The 17,243-nt window shown below is 42.1% G+C and overlaps 1 protein-coding gene and 1 pseudogene across 1 annotated transcript in view; both read left to right on the top strand.

Annotated features, from left to right (window-relative positions):
* LOC118026222 (histone-arginine methyltransferase CARM1-like) overlaps nt 1–17,243 on the top strand; it is a 182,563-nt gene that overhangs the window by 24,154 nt on the left and 141,166 nt on the right. The window lies entirely within an intron of this gene.
* Nucleotides 16,916–17,084, top strand: LOC118026412 (annotated as a pseudogene).

Raw genomic sequence — 17,243 nt, 5'->3', positions numbered from 1 at the left:
GAACCCACTATTTTATAGCAAGCGGTAAGCAAGCTAGCTCTTTGTTCCAGAGGAAGATATTGCTTCCTACCCTAGGGTTGCTTGGTGAATACACAACCCTGAGAAATAGCCCAGGCAGAGAGTAGTCAGTACCTTGCATGCTTGGCATACCCAGTAGCACATGTATGAGTCCCAGCAAGAGACCCGTGGAGGAGTATCTCCCAATACCTTTTCTCTGTGAGAAGGAGGGAGATTTTCTGTTATAAACACCCAGAGAATGACCATACAGGAAATTTCATTCATGGGTCACCTTAAATTGTACAAATGCATATGTGAAAACCAGGCACAGAGAAGGCAATTTAGAATGTCTTCTATAGCAAAAAGAAAATGTCAATAGTGCAGGATGTTCCACCAGGCAAGTCTCTTAACAATTCAGTCGAGATAGGCCCCTGGTCTTGGTCAACTATACACCTGGGGGCTTCGGTCATTCAAGAGGTCCCTGAAAGTATAGACTGACAACACCACATGAAGATAAACACCAACCTCTCGGTACTTTTCGTTTGTTCTAGGAGACCAGGCATCCATTAGGTAGAATTAATTCACGTAGGCTTGAGGCAGAAATAAAACCAGCTAGGCAGACAGCAGTAACGAAAAATAGTTTAGAAACAGACTCAGTAAGTACAGAATCACCACCTTAGCACAGTTAGACTCACCTTGGAAGCCAAGCAAGACAGACCTGGACCCGCAAGGCTCATAAAGTGCACTTCTCAGGCAACGCAGCTTGGAAGCTCTGGGGCATTAGTCTGTGTGGGTATCTTGGTGAGACCTCCATGTTAAAAGTCCAGCAAGAAAGTCAAACTTAATAAATGTGTTTTGAGTACTGACTGGAGTTTTATCTGCGATGATAAAAATATATGGGGGAGTCCTGCTTTCCCAACAATAGGCTCCCAGATAGAGAAGGCGATATTTCTAGGTGAAACCGCAGTTCGGATCGGATTACATCTGAGCCAGATTTTGTTTTTGTTTTTGTTTTTATTTATTTATTTATTTGGACATAGCTTTTAGAAACTTTACTTCCTGTGGACTTCATTTCCATTTTCTGGCTGAGCAGCTTAAGACCCCTCAGTGGTCATTGCTGTCACTCAGTTCCCTGAGCGGCGGGCACTGTGGTCCAGTCCTCCGTGGCAGGCTGAGCGAGGGCACCTGTGCCTTTGGACCAGCCTGTGACCTCGGTTGAATAGCAGTAAACTTGGGAGCTGGAGCCGTCCTTTAGCTGTGAAATTCCTGCTCGGTTGCAGCCTTTTCAGCAGCAACCTGCTCTTCCTTTTCCATCCCTTCAGGATCTCTGTAGAAGTGGAGACCAGGTATGACCTTGCCTGAGTGTTCACGGGAGACGGCCCCACGCATGAGCAAAATGTCCCAGACCAACCGCCACCACATCACGCAAATTCAGTGAGCTGCCTCAGTGTTGCACGGCGGCACAGTGTCCACACAGTACAGAGACGAGTCTGTGTCACAGAGAGCGATGGTGGGCAGGCTAGCATAAGCTGTCGCTGTGGGAGGCTGGTAGTCATCCTTGGGATCAGCGCTCTCGCAGGCTCCCCGAATCTGTTTCGTGAAGATTCCAGGAGTCACGTGGCCAGCAGTGGGCGTGGCTCCAGTGGCAACAGCAAACCAGGGCACAGCTCGTGGGCCACTATTCCTGGACGTGAGGACACTGACATCAGCTGTGGTTTGGAGGCTAACAATGGCTCAAGCTGCCAGCAGAAGCTTCTCTCAGGCTCTCTTCAGATTTATGATGTTGGTGCCATTGCTTTTACTTTTGTAGATGCCCTGTTCCATTTGGAAGTGAAGGTTGGTGCCACATATGTGGGTTCTTGCTGCAAGGCGCTTGAGGACATCCTCCTCTGTTTTCAGGACATCATGGGCTCTGGACATGGTGGACGTTTCCCTCTAAGTCACAGTGGGAACCCAGAGCCACGCTGTATGGACCCCTCTCTGGGTAGTGCAGAAAAGCTGTCAGTTTTAATAAAGACAAGTCATTCCTGTCTTTGATGATGAACATCAGGATGTGGCTTCTCTCTGGATGCAGATGTTTTAGAATGTTTTTTGTAGTTCATGGCTTTCAGGAATACAGGCCTTTAAGAAAGAGAAAATTCTTCTGGTTATATAATGGAACTAGGCTAAGAACAAAATGTCATTTTTACTTTTTATACTATAAATTTGACCTATCATCTCATCTAAGACACCATCCACTTGAGGGAGGATTTAATCAGATCATCTTACTGATGAGAAAACAGATTCAGAGAAGAAAATCACTTTCTTTAGGTACTATGAGTAATAATTATCTGACCAAGGATTCGAATCCAGAGCTCCCTGACTCCACGGTCCACATCCTCTTCCTACACCACCGCACATCCTCCCTGATGACTCGTGTGTAGTTTTAAGAAAGAAAGAAGCCAGTGAACAAATAAAGAACAATCATGCCATGAGAAAACTACATGGAAAGCCTTTCTTCCAATGTCTTCACATTTCGAACACTCAGTGCTTGAGGAAACCGTGCTTATAAATCCTGCATGCAAGGTGCATTTCTACCGTATCCATGTTTCATTTGGGGTACTGTTCAGAGTTGGTACCAAAAGTCTGACCAGGCCTGGGAACTTGATGTTTCAGGGACTCTCAAAATTGAGGCTGCCTTCAGTTGCTGTACAAAAACTTTTAAGTCTTTACATTGCAGTGGGGTGGAAATTTTATGATTCCAATAGAAAAAGTCCCCCAAATTTGGGATGCATCTTGCTCCCTATCATCCCCAATGGCCAAATATTTTCCATGTACTACCTGTACTGCTTCCAGCGTCTGCCTAAAGGAGAGAATCTTAAATAGCTTGTATAGTCATGAGGCCCAGAAGCAACCTGTCTCACTCAGTGTTGGGGGCCAATGACGGGAGTCTATCACCTGATCCTACACCAAGGCCTCTGTATGTATTTTCTAGTGACTAATCTGACAGGGGCAGGGAGAGTCAGCTGAATATTTTCATTACATTTTCTGAGACGGGGATTTGGGGCTCAGGAATGAAATCCAGATTCAATTGCTTTTGCCTGATTTGGAATACAAATAATCCAGGTTCTCCTTAATCCATTCACACCAGTCAAAAAAGCAAGAGGGAACGTTTCTAAATAAGAAGCCCATAAGTGGGACTAATTCTGATAGGAATTTTTCTTCGGTTTGGTGCGTCACTTATATTTCAGGAATGAGCACAAGGGCCTTGGCCTACCACATTTAGAATACTGGCTATAGTCTGTTAGTCTCCTTGGTTCTACAAGAAGGAAAACTAATTGCTACCAGGAGCTTCAGACCTGACTTGAGAATTTTTCCAAGGATGCCTCACAGAACACCTTCCCATCCTGTGGTTTATGCATCCCTTGACTGCTCTCAGTGAATCCCTGTGCCAAACGGATTGCAAATGCAGCTATTTACAGATGGATGGTCCTCCTTGGTTTAATCTCATCATAGTTTTCAAAATCAGTGGAAGTCCCAGGGGAGTGGGTTGCCTGTCTGATTTTCCTGGCCCTGGAAACAGTCGATTCCTCATGCTGGGTTTGTTAGTGCAGACCTTGGAGCAAAAGCCAGAGTCCGCAGCTTCAGGAAGTAGTGGCAAGTGAGGGACAAGCTGGCTGTGTCTCACAGGGTCCCAGATGGCCCAGATCCCAGGTGGCAGTGGGATCGTGATTGTCATTTGTCGGCCTGGGTGTTGACAGTAAGCTGTCTGCTGGTGTCACTGCCCATCAGACACAATTGCTGAATTTTTGAGATGTGCTCAGCTTCTCTGGAGGAAGAGGATGTGGCATTTGAAATGGGAGCCTGCTCTTTTATATTTAGAAGTGACTGAACAGCTGCCAATGATCTGTAACTCGGGTAAGAAAGAAAATCCAACTTTATTGTGGAGTTGACCTGTATTGATAATTAGGTGGCACCTCTGGGAAAGGAATGATCAAATATTCAAATACGTCTGTGCGAGGAATATTTTTCCCCCCTTCTCCTTTACTTCTTCAGACTTGTGACTCCGTGATCTCCGAGCCTGGTTTTGTCACATGTCAAATAATCTACCAGTAATCTCAAAGACCACTGTGAAATCCAGTACATTTAAATTGATTGCATTTTAGAAGCAGTGGAGATACTTAATGACAGATGTCAACAGAGAAAAAAATTTTAATTAAATGGACTTAAGGTAATATCTGTGAAGCAGGGACTATATTTGCACTAGATGTGTGCGAGGTTGACTTCCCGTTCCTTCATGTATTCATTTGGCAAATATTTATTGAGAGTCTCTTCAGTGCCAAGCACTTATTTATGTGCTCAAGATACAGTGCCGAGTAAGTAGAAGTCCTTACAATTAAATGGCTGACATTTGAAGAGAAGGACACAGACAATAAATAAATGAACAGTTGTAGTGAAGTTGTGTGTGATAAGGGCTGAAAAGAAAAATAAACCAGGGACAGAGGCAGAGAAGGAGTGAGGACTGAGTGTGCGTACCGTCTGTATTGTGTAATTTGGGGTGGGGAGCCTCACAGATAAGTGACATTTGAGTAGAGGTCTGCGAGGCAGGAGGGGAGGAGCCCTGTGCGGGTCCGGGCTAAGTGGGGCAGGGTGGTTGGGACCAGGGAACAGAATCACACAGACCCCAAGGCAGGGTGTTTCTGAAGAGTGGCACTAAGAACAGGGGTGTCGATGAAATCAGGGACATGGAAGGTGGTGATATCAGAGAACAGAAGCCAGATCAGGTGAGATGTTGGAGGCATGGGGTGGGTGGATCCTGGTCTCATCCCAGACGAGAGTGAAAGCATCGGAGGTCTTGAAGCAGGTGCTGGCTATATTTAGGTGCCTGTTAAAGAGATGGATCTGTGCTTTCTCTCATTGTAATTCTCACAATAGCCCTGTGAGGTTGGTATATTATTAGTTTATTTCCGTTTTTAAGCAAAGACATGGAGGCTCAGAGATAGGAAGGAAATTGTCCCAAGTGACAAAAAGAAGAGGCAAGACCTGTGTCCTTGCAACAGCTTCCAAGCTGCCCCTTGAGTCTTCACTGGTTGACACTGAATCTAGAAAACTCACATCTTGAATTGGGATGCTAACATAAACATGGGATAGCCAACCTGTATCAACATGTCACTAATTGAGAAAAAGAAATAAAGACACTGGTGGACCTTCTTCTAGGAGTGTATGAATCATGGGAAAGTGTCTCCATTCTTTTTTATTCAGAAAAAAATTTCCAGCTTACAGAGAGTTACGTAAACACGACAGGGAACTTCTGAATAACCTTTAAACAGATTCATTAATTTACACTATTTTGTCACATTTGATTAATCTATTTATCTGTGTATGTGTATACATATACACATACTATCATTTTATTAATGAGCCATTTGAGCACTTTAGGACTTTATTAGACTTTACTGACTGTGACACCATGTCCTTCTACGGATATCCCATTAGGGAGCACTGAGGTCTCTCTGCCTTTTTGGTAACAGGAATTTTGGTCACCAGGTGAAGATATTTTCCAGTTTCTTTACTGTAAAGTTACTATGCTTTCCCCATTCATTGTGACTAATAAGAAGTTGGGGCAAAAGTACTTTAAAATCACACAAATATCCTGCTCCTCATCAAACAGCCTAAATTTAGTATATATTGATTATCCATTGCTTTGGAAACACAGTTGATTTTTTGGTACTTTAGCTTCCTATCCTGCAATCTTGCTAAGTCACTTAGTTCTTGTAGGTTTCTTTTGTAGACTCCTAGGATTTCCTATATAAATGATTATGTCATCTGTGATTAGAGAGACAGTTTAACTTCTTCCTTTCCTATCTGTAGGCTTTTTATTTCTTTTTTCTTGCCTGCTACACCAGCTAGGACCTATAGAACAATGTTGCATAGAAAAGTGAGCTGGACATCCTTACCTTGTTCATAATCTCAAGTAAGAGATGAAGACATTCCGTTTTCACCATTAGCTATAGGTTTGTTGGGTAGACATCCTTCATCAGGCTGAGGAAAGTCCATTCTATTCCTAATTTGCTAACAGTGTCCATCTTGAATTGTGTTTTGTAAAATGTGTTTCTGAATCTATGAAGTTGAAGATATCATTTTTATTTTCAGCCTGTTAATATGGTAAATTTGATTTTTGAATGTTACAATGACCTTGAATTTTTTAGTTAAACCTCATTGTCATGATGTATGATTCTTTTTATAAAAAATTTGCTAGAATTTCATAAATGGTTTTTGTGCCAGTGTTCTTTGGATATTGCTTTGTAGTTCTTTTAAAATGTCTTTATTTGGTTCAGATATCAGATTAATACTAGTCTTGTAAAATTGGGGCATGTTCCCTAAACTAGTTTGTGAACTCTTTGTATAGAATTTGGCATCACTTCTTCCTCAAAGATTCATCAGAATTAACAGCTGAAGCCAAATGGACCTTGAGTTCTTTTTACAAGAAGATTTTTTAACTACAGAGGCAATTTATTTAATACGTAGAGATCTATTTAATATGTCTGCTGTTAATTGAATGAGCTTTAATTGTTTATGTTTTCCATGGCATTTGTCCATTTCATTCAGGTTGTTAAATTACTTGCCATTATGTTCTTTGTAATACTCCTTTGTATTGGTACGATCTGCAATGATATCCTTTCTCTCATTCTCATGTTGGTAATGGGTCATTTTTCCCCCTTGATTAGTCTAGCTAGAGACTTATCAATTTTATTCATTCTTCCAGTGAAAGAACTTCTGGTTTCACTCATTTTTCTCTATTTTGTTCATTTTCCCTCTTTTTTTAAAGGATTTATTTATCTATTTGAGAGAGCGAGAGAGCGCGCACCTGTGAGCAGGGGAGGGGCAGAGGGAGAGGGAGAGAGAGAGTCTCAAGCAGACTCCCCACCAAGCACAGAACTGGACCCAGAGCTCAACCCCACCACCCTGAGATCACAACCAGAGCCAAAATCAAGAGTTGGAAGCTCAACTGACTAAGCCATTCTGGCACCCCATTTTCCATCTTGTTGACTCTTGTTCTTGTCTTTATTACTTTCTTCCTTCTGATTATTTTGATTCTCTGATTACTCTTCTCCCTCTAACTTCTTAAGGTAGATGCTTAGATTGTTAATTTGAGTACTTTCTGTTTTTCTAATAAACACATTTAATGCTGCACTTTTTTTTTTTTTACACACTGTTCTACCTGCATCCCATACATTTTGGTATGTTGTGTTTGCCTTGCCGTACAGTTCAAAATAATTTGTTTTTTGCCCTTTGTTTTTGTTTTTTTTTGATCCATGTATTATCTGAAAATATATTGTTTAATTTTTAAACACTTGGAGATTTTCCATATATCTTTCAGTATGCTAGTTGAATTCTTTCATGGTCTGAGAACATGTTTTATATGATATCAATGGTTTCAGATTTGTTGGAGTTTGTCCATCTTAGTGAATGTTCCATGTGCATCTAAAAAAGAGTATGTGTTGTTATTGTCAGATGGGATTTTCTCTAAATATCAGTTCAAGTTTATTGATCTTTAGTGATTCTTGGTCTACTTGTCTATCAATTATTGAGAAAGGAGAGTTACAATTACCAACTATAACTGGATTTCTCTAGGTTATAGTTGTATATGCACCTTTGCTATATGAAAGTTGATATTCTATTGAGTATATGTGAGGTTATGCTTCAGATAATGACTCAAGGAAGCAAAAAATAAAGACTCCAAGCTCCTAGCAGCTGTTTTTCAATTTTTTTGTCTTATGGAGGAAAACTCAAATTCACTTGAACCCAGCTGGAGCCTGGCTGCTCCTTGCCTCCCTACTCTCAGGATTTATTACAGTAATGTATTCTCTGGTCCCCGTTTCCTGCTGAATATGTGCACAAAATATCTGCATACTACTAAAATATTTATGGATGAAATGACATTATGTCTGGGATTCGCTTAAAATGTCCAGCCAAGAAAACACAAAATACATGGCAGTAGAAATGAATGAAGACTGACAAAATTCAAAGCTAATCAGCTTTGAATCTTGATGATGGAAATCTTTATATTAATCTATGTACTTTATGTGCATTTAAAACTCATAATAAAAATTTAAAAACCATACATGGAAAACTCCATTAAATATGATTTGGGGTATCAAGACCTACAAACATTTCTCCAGGACACCAGTGTCATTTACCCCCGAGTCATTCCACGTGCTGGTCGTCCCAGGTGCATTGATCAAGAGTTTTGGAGCTGCTGCATTGAAATACCCTCTTAAGATTATAAAAGCAATGGCAGGAATCTGAGTTGGCTGAGCAGTAGATTTCAGAATCTTTATAATATGGGTTTTATTGCATTTGGCCAATAGCTCCTGGAAAAGCAGAACAAGGTCGTTTAATATAGGGTAGTCTGTGCTTAGCATTGCTCTTTGCATCCTAGCTTCCTCTCCCATTCTTTCAAGTGCTTTCAAATGATTTAGCTCTCTTGAAACTTCTGTTGTATAATAGGTTAATACAAAAGAAAATGCTAAAATATTTTCTAAACATTTACATTTATTTATTCATAAAAATTGTTAATGCCCATGTTGGTGATAATGTGGGGAAATAGGCATTGTCATACATTCCTGTGGAGTGTAAATTATAACAGCCTATGTAGAGAGAAATTTGGCTATGTATTTCAAAATTAAAATGGGCCCATCTTTTGCTTTCACTTCTAATAATTTCATCTATAAATATAGTCATAAATGAGAGAAATGAAATTTCAGAAAATATTAACATTAGCCCATTGTAATAACAAAATACTGAAAACAACAGAAATATCCATCATTAGCTATCTATGATTTGGAATACTGTGCAGCTGTTAAAAATCTCTGCATATCTATGAAAAGAACTTCTAGATTTACTGTTAAATTAGAAGTTTTTAAATGAGACATTATTAATACCATTTATCATTCATTAAAAAATATTGGTGTTTGATGCTCTTAGCCATTCAGGCAGTATACTGGGTGCTGGGGATATAATATTTCCTTTCATTGATTTTCTATATTTTGAGCACTTTGTTATCAGGTAAGTGCTTCACCCTACTCTCCCACCTTCTCTTCCTAAGAGACTCCCCATGGGTCCCAGGTAAAGTGGTTATGCCCCCAAATCAATTTGGTTCTTGTCATCTTAGGACATTTTAGTGTATCCTGATGGGGTCGTGGACCATATAGGAAGAGGCAGTATGCTCTCTTAAACCCATCTCAGGGAAGGAAACTCTGTATCATGGAATTATGGATGAGAGAGCATGTTGGTTTGCCCATTTAAAGAACTGTCAGATCTCCCGGGATGTGGAGTCAGTGGGGGTCTTGTATTAGAATGGAGTTAAAATCTGCTTCTGGTAGTTTGAAATTCAGAAGTCATTTTTCTACCGAAGTAATTGGCAGGAGGTGTTCAGGCCAGTTTGTAGATTTCACAGTCTACCTGAAGCATAGTACTCAACCTCTTGATAAACAAGTAGCGACATAGGGTATAACGTGCATATTCAGCAGCAAGAGTATAGAACATGAATGAGTGTTTCTCCAAGGAAAGAATTTAAGATGCTAAAACATTTCCAATGGCTCATGTGCTAATGAAACATTACTGGCAAGTCACAGACATGATAATGGTCCCTGAAGTCTGTACATGGACAGAGGACATCACACCTACATGTGAACAAGGAGCAAAGTGGTGCTTCCAGGGGTCCCCAGAACGAGGAGCTGGAACAGCAGCTATAAGACCTTTGCCTACAAAGGTCTGCAGTTCTCTGGCAATATCTCAGTCACCCGTTTCACTGTGCCACGTCCAGAAGCTGGCTAATCCTTTTTTATTTCTACCATCCACACCTGTAGATACTGCTTAGGATTTAAGGATTCTCTTCATATAAAGCTGAAAGTCTTTTTGTTTCTATTTTGGATTGTCACACAACTACTTTGACCAGAGCTTTTCAACAGTGACACAATTGACATTTGAGGCTGGGTAATTAATTTTCTGTTGGGGGCCATCCTGTGCACCGTAGAAGGCTGAACAGCATCCCTAGCTTCTCCCCCACTCGATGCCGACAGCACCGCCCTCTCCAGTTGGGACAACCAAATGTCTCCAGACATTGCCCAGTGTTCCTTGGGGGAGAAAAATACCCCTTGTTGAGAACCACTAACTTGGAAACATTTTGAAATTTCTGTGGGCTTGACTGCTGGCAATAAGGAAGATTAAATTTCAACAAGCTGCTTTCTGTCCCTTTTTCCCATCACTGATTTGACCAAGAACCAGAAATTGTGAACTGTTGACCGGACAGATGAGTTTACCAGATGAGTTATATTTAGCCTACAGGATGACTGTTTTAAATTAAACTTGAAGGCATTTACCCTAGGTCTCTACTCTCCATTCCAGTTTCTTAACCACCAGTACTTTCTAAAGATGCACACATGTGGTCTGCTTCACCTATTTACGTAGCCTGTCTGACCCATGAACTATTTGAGTGTGCCACCCCTTTTGCAGGTAGGCTGTGGAGGAAAAGGCAGGGACTACTGTTTGTGCTCATTGAGCAGACTTCAGAGCCACCATAGTCCACAAAACACTTTGTCTAAGCTAGGGGAATATAAGCTCCTTAAGACAATTTTTCTTTCATCTGCTGGAAAGTGATCATGATCTACTGATTTTATTAGAAAACAAGACAATTTACTGTCATTGGCTAAAGAATTGTAGTAAATAAATAAGTCTATGATTTTCTTTTAAAAGATTTTATTTATTTGACAGAGAGAGAGAGAGAGAGCACATGTAGGGGGAGCACCAGAGGGAGAGGGAGAAGCAGGCTCCCTGCTCTGCAGAGCTCTATCCCAGGACCCTGGGATCATGATTTGAGCCGAAGGCAGACGTTAACGACTGAGCCACCCAGACGCCCCAAGTCTATGATGTTTTTGATAAATAATATAGCTCCTGGGTTGTGCACTGCATATCCAGTGCAACCATATATGGCAGTCTTGCATAATTAAGTAAGGTCCGTATTCCATAGGGAAACCTAGAATTAGGCTTTCCTGGGAATTTCATTAAATAATAAGAGTTTACAGAGGATGTTTGAAAGAGCAGGGCAGATCACAGAGTGAAGGTAAGATCACTATTATATTTTCTGTGATTGAAGAAAAATACCTTCTTTTTATAACAAGCAGGTGTTCCAACTTATATCTTTTCCTAGACCAGTCCTGGGGGTGTGAGAGTAACTCCCAAGGAGGGAGTGGTTCAGGGGGAGAAGGAAGTAACAGTAAAGGAGACCCCTGAGTGGTGACATCAAGGAAGAAATAAGAGTTTCCATGGCTGCTAGAACCTTCTTGCCCTCGCAGAACTGATCCTGGGAGATTGTTCTTTCTGGGCTGGAAAACCATTTCTATTATTAGTGCTTAATGTGACCTAGCCAGGGTTCTCAAGAAAAATGATCCCTTCCTCTTCATGTTTTCAATTTGACATTCATTTATTGCTTTTTCTCTCTTTTCTTGAGTCATCTTTATGACTCTGTTTATTTATACATGTTTTTGAGCACCTAGTGTGAGCTTGCACTATTATAGACCCCTGCCCTCATGGAGAGACCATTTTCCAAATGTAACTTCTGTCCAAGCAGCCACTTCCCAGAACCCCTCTGAACTGAAGATAATTTTTGTTTGCTCAGATTCCACTTTAAAGTTTATTTTTCATTATTATGCCGTTAGCATCTTAGCTTATTTATGTGCAGCATTTTTGTTTTGTATCCATTTCTAAATGATTGTGATTATTATTTACGTATTATTTTGTACCCTGCGATTTTCATGTCACACTGTCATAAATATATTTCCATGTTTGTTAGACTTTATAAGCATCGTTGAAAATATATAAATAATATTCCACAAATGAATGTTTGTTAGACTTTATAAGCATTGTTGAAAATACATAAATAATATTCCACAAATGAGTTCCTATAAGCTATTTAAGTGGTTTTCTATAGTAGGACATTTAAATTATTTCTATTTTTTGAATTATAGATAATCTTGCTATTCTAATTAGTAGTAGCAACATTTTTCGTATTATAAACAAATGTCTTTGGGCCTATAGCTTTTGAATGGTTTCGTTCAGCTCAATCCCCACAAGTTGAACAAATGTGCCAGAGGATATGAATTTTTGTTTCTTGCTCTGATACTCTCCAAAACACACCTTGTGGTTTATGGTGACTCCAGTGGTGTTTCAGCGTATCTTTTCACCTTAAGAACATTGAATGTGGGGCGCGTGGGTGGCTCAGTTGGTTGGGCGACTGCCTTCGGCTCAGGTCATGATCCTGGAGTCCCGGGATCGAGTCCCGCATCGGGCTCCCTGCTCGGCGGGGAGTCTGCTTCTCCCTCTGACCCTCTTCCCTCATGTGCTGTCTCTCATTCTCTCTCTCAAATAAATAAATAAAATCTTTAAAAAAAAAAAAAAGGACATTGAATGCTGTGCATTTTAGTAATTCAGCTGTCCTAAAAATAGTGCATCAGGGGTGCCTGGCTGGCTCAGTCAGTAGAGCAGGTGACTCTTGACCTCCCGGCCATGAGTTCGAGCCCCACGTTGGTCATAGAGATTACTTAATACATCTTTTTTTTTATTATTTATTTACGACAGAGAGAGACACAGCGAGAGAGCAAACACAAGCAGGGGGAGAAGGAGAGGGAGAAGCAGGCTTCCCGCTGAGCAGGGAGCCCGATGCGGGGCTCGATCCCAGGACCCTGGGATCCTGACCTGAGCCAAAGGCAGACGCTCAACGACTGAGCCACTCAGGCGCCCCTATTAATATTTTTAAAGATTTTATTTATTTATTTAAATGAGAGAGAGCACATGCGAGTGCATAGGGGCAGATGGAGAGGGAGAAGCAGACTCCGCGCTGAGCAGGGAGCCCGATGCGGGGCTCGATCCCAGGACCCTGGGATCAGGACCTGAGCCGAAGGCAGACGCTTAACGACTGAGCCACCCAGGCGCCCCAATAAAAAAAATTTTTTTTAAATAGTACATCATTTCAGTTTGCATTTCATTGCTTTGTGTTGATATGAAATGGAGGGGGATTTTGTTAGAATCCCAGAATTTGATTTTGGGGCGCCGGGGGCATCGCATACATCTCTGCCGGTGGAAGACCGTCTACTCCGGCAGAGGCCGGCCGCAGGATTCACCCTGCCCTCGCTCTTCAGGCCGCTGCCCTGCTCCCTTCACGTTCCGCACGGACACGTGACTCGCGTCCGCCAACGGAAGTGCGCCAAAGGGGCGTGTCGTTTCTGTCTCGTGTGTGGGAACCGTTGTTTCCTGTGTTTTGCGCCCACAACCTTGGGTGCTTTCGCGCCTGGGTCCTTGAGTGGGAGTAACTTGAAGGAAAGGCCCTGCCCTGACCTCAGACGGACGTGTAGCGTCAGTGCGAAGCCGATGTGGTCCTAAGACGCTGCGATTTGACACGGGAGCGTTAAAAAGTGCACCCTGTCCTGGGGATTCAGCTCCTGGCCCCCAGGGGGTGGGGCCGCTGTGGCCCCGCAGACCGCAGAGCACGTCTTGGAGTCAGGTGCTTTCCCAAGTAAGGTAAGGGTTTGGTATTTATGTATAATCCATGCAAGCCCAAGCACCAAAGTGGGTGACAGCACTACGCCATCTGCTAGCTCAAATTATTTTTGTCATCTCAGATTTAAAAATTGTTTTAATATTCAGCAGGGAAATGACTTAATGCGGGTTGGCTTCGGGCAACTTTTAAAAAATTGCTTTTCCTTCACGACAGGCCCATAAAAGCTCCTAAAAAAAAAAATCTAACTTTTATTGATCGTTCATTATGCTTCGGGGACGGTGCCAACCAAATCCCTTTATTTCTCCTTGCAACATGGTGAGGCGGGTGCTCTCATCATCCCTGTTTGCAGATGAAGAAACTGAGGCTCAGGGTGATGGTCATTTGTCGGGGTCATTCACTGGTTAGTAACAGTTTCCTAGGATTTGAACCAAGGTCCACGGGGCTATGTACCAGCCCTTTCACAACAGGGGCCACCTTGTTTCTTCCTAGACTTTTCTCAAAGCCCCATACGGGGCACATTTCGGTGCTGCCAGGCCCTCATCCTCTCGTCTGCCTTTGCCATCTTGTGATCAGATACGTTGGCCCAGGGGCGCCTGGGTGGCTCAGTCGTTAAGCGTCTGCCTTGGGCTCAGGTCATGATCCCAGGGTCCTGGGATCGAGCCCCGCATCGGGCTCCCTGCTCTGCGGGGAGCCTGCTTCTCCCTCTCCCACTCCCCCTGCTTGTGTTCCCTCTCTCGCTGTCTCTCTGTCAAATAAATAAAATCTTAAAAAATAAAAAAAATTAAAATAAAAAATAAAATTTAACTGGTGCCCTGGGGCACCTGGGTGGCTCAGTCCTTAAGCGTCTGCCTTCGACTCAGGTCATGATCCCAGGGTCCTGGGATCGAGCCCCGCATCGGGCTCCCTGCTCCGCGGGAAGCCTGCTTCTCCCTCTCCCACTTCTCTGCTTATGTTCCCTCTCTCGCTCTCTGTCAAATAAATAAATAAAATCTTTAAAAAAAAAAAAAAAGATATGTTAGCCCATGTATGAGTTTGTCCAACCAACACTTAGCAAACAGGTACCCCGCAGCCTCAAGACAAAAAAATCAATGAGATGTGGTTGCTTCCTTCCAGAAGCTTCTACCCTAGAGCAGTTCCCACCAATAGAAATAGAACATGAGCCAGAAAAGCGAGCCAAATATGTAATTTTTTAAACATATTTTTTCCAACGTGATGGGATGAGCACTGGGTGTTACATGCAACTGATAAATTATTGAACACTACATCTGAAACTAATGATGTGCTATATGTTGGCTAATTGAATTTAAATTAAAATATACATTTTTCCATATCTTATTAGAAATATAGATAATGTAAAATTTACCAACTTCACCATTTTTAAGTGTAGTTTGGTGGTATTAAGTACATTCATATTGTGCCACATTACCAACATCTATCTCCAGAATTCTTTCCACTTTTGGAATTTTAAATGTTCTAGTAAACACATTTTTAAAGCCAAAAGAAACAGGTAAAATTACCTTTAATAATATAGTTTAACCCAGGAAATCTAAAACGTTATAATTTAAACATGAAACCAGTACAGAAAATTGTTAATGAGATACTTCACATTCTTTTTCTTTTGTATTTTTTTTTTTTTTTACAATCTCGTAGATTTTACTTTATGCTTAAATAGCACATATGAATTTGAACTGGCCACATGTGAAGGGCTCTGTTGCTGCATGTAGCTACTGCCTGTTGTATTGCTCAGTGCAGGCCTAGAGGGAAGAATGAAGGCAGAGACTGATTATTTCAGGGTAATGAGGAGGAAGATGGGATAGAATATCCATGGAGATGAAGTTGTTGGATTAGGTTTTGGGGAAATCTTCTTAACATGGGCTGTTTCATATAGGAAGGATGCCATTTATCCATTGCCCCTTTCTGCTTCTTGCTGCCTGGAATGTAAACATGATTGCCGGAACTGCAGCAGTCACTTTGTACAGTGAGGCACCCTCAAGATGGAAAGTGTGTTTTAAGTGCATCATAGGAGGATACATGGTGCCTGTGTATGAATGACAATGCACCTGCTACAGCAACCTTGAACTGCTGAATTCTGGACTTCTTTTATGTGATAAATAAATCACTGCCTCATTTAAATCATTATTATTTGTTTGATGGTTTGTTGTTTTTTTTTTTTTTTTGGTTATATGCAGATAAACCTAATACTGACTCACACAGGATACATAACCCATAAATGAACTCTGTTAGTTCATTTTACAAAGGGATTTGCCAAGGATCTGGAAAATTAAGTGACCTGATAAGGATCATGTGGGAAGGAGTAGTGTCAGAGAGGAAATGGAAACCTGGGGATTCTGTCCTCAAAGCCTATGCTTTGTTTTCTGTAACACTCTGTTCTCTAAGGATGTGGTTTCTGCTGCCTCCCTCCTCTTACTGCACATTTTCAGGGTAGCCGTCCTGCAGAGGAGTGACTGTGAAGTCCCAGGGCACAGCTACTGCCATTGGTATGGGGTAGCTCCTAAGAACTGGTGTGGTGACCACTTTGTTCCAGCTCCTACTTGGGCAGGGGTGTCGTTTGCCTTGACCGTCTGGCAGGAGACCCGTCAAACATAGGGGCTTCCCTTCTCTTGAGCCCCCTGCCCCTGGGCTGGCTTCTTGCTTTTAGCGCTTCCTGGCTGCTTCGGCTGGGTTCTCCTGGCTGTGCGTAGAGAAGGCTCACCTAGGCCCCTCTTGTCCTGCAGGTACAGGATTGTGTGGGCATCTGGCTTGCCACTCTTCCTTCCTGCTGTTTGCCTCCTGGCTCTGTCAGTAGTCAATTAGCATCCCTAGCAGAGGGTGGTGATACTCAAATCTGTCAGTTCTGCAACTTGTTGGCATCTCTGCGGAAAGCTCAGCAGGAGAGGGGGTTGCTGACTCAAGGCTAAATGCGATTTTCATATCATCTGCAGAGCTCTGTCATCCGTAATATCCTTATTACTTGCAAGGTGGCCAAATCAACCAGTGGTTTATTGAGCATCCTCATTGACCTTCAGAGTGACCATTAGCAACAGCTCCTCTGCTAGCAGACGGAGCTGAGCCAGGCACTTTGTACCTGCCTCACTGGTTCCAGGTGTGGCCAGGTTGTAGGCACAACCTTCAGATGGGATGGTGGTGCTTCCTAGCTGACCCGATACTCATCACTGATTTCTCTGACCTTTTGTGCCAATCTGCCTGCGCAGCTGGGCACAGAAGCATATCTGCTTCTTAGCTGTGTATCTAGAGATGGGATGAGTATACTTTTTCCATAAAGGGCTGTCCGGTAAATATTTCAGGTTCCATGGGCCATGTGGCCTTTGTCACAGCCACTCCACTGTGACCTTCTAGGCACAGCCATAAAGAATGGGTGTGAGCTTTGCGCAGTGGCAGTATCGTAGCCAATGAGGTTTATCCGAGGTGCGATTAATTGCTAAAAGAATGGGTGTGGCTGTACTCCAATAAAATTTAATTTATGGACACTGAAATTTGAATTTTATATAATTTTCATTTGTCGCAAACTATTCTTGCTTTGACTAAAAAAAAATGTGTGAAAATATAAAAAATATTCTTAGCTTGTGGGCTGTACAGAAACACGCCAGAGGCCGGATTTGGCCTGTGGGTCATCGTTTGCCCAACCCTGATCTAGAGACAGGGTAGTGTGGTAAATAAAAGTATGATATTTTGTTTGTTTGTTTTGGCT

This window comes from Mirounga leonina, unplaced genomic scaffold, assembly GCF_011800145.1.
Source record: "Mirounga leonina isolate KUSES-001 unplaced genomic scaffold, KU_Mleo_1.0 Mir_224, whole genome shotgun sequence".
NCBI lineage: Eukaryota > Metazoa > Chordata > Mammalia > Carnivora > Phocidae > Mirounga > Mirounga leonina.
Note: the sequence above shows the minus strand (reverse complement) of the source record. Positions and strands in the feature narration are given on the sequence as shown.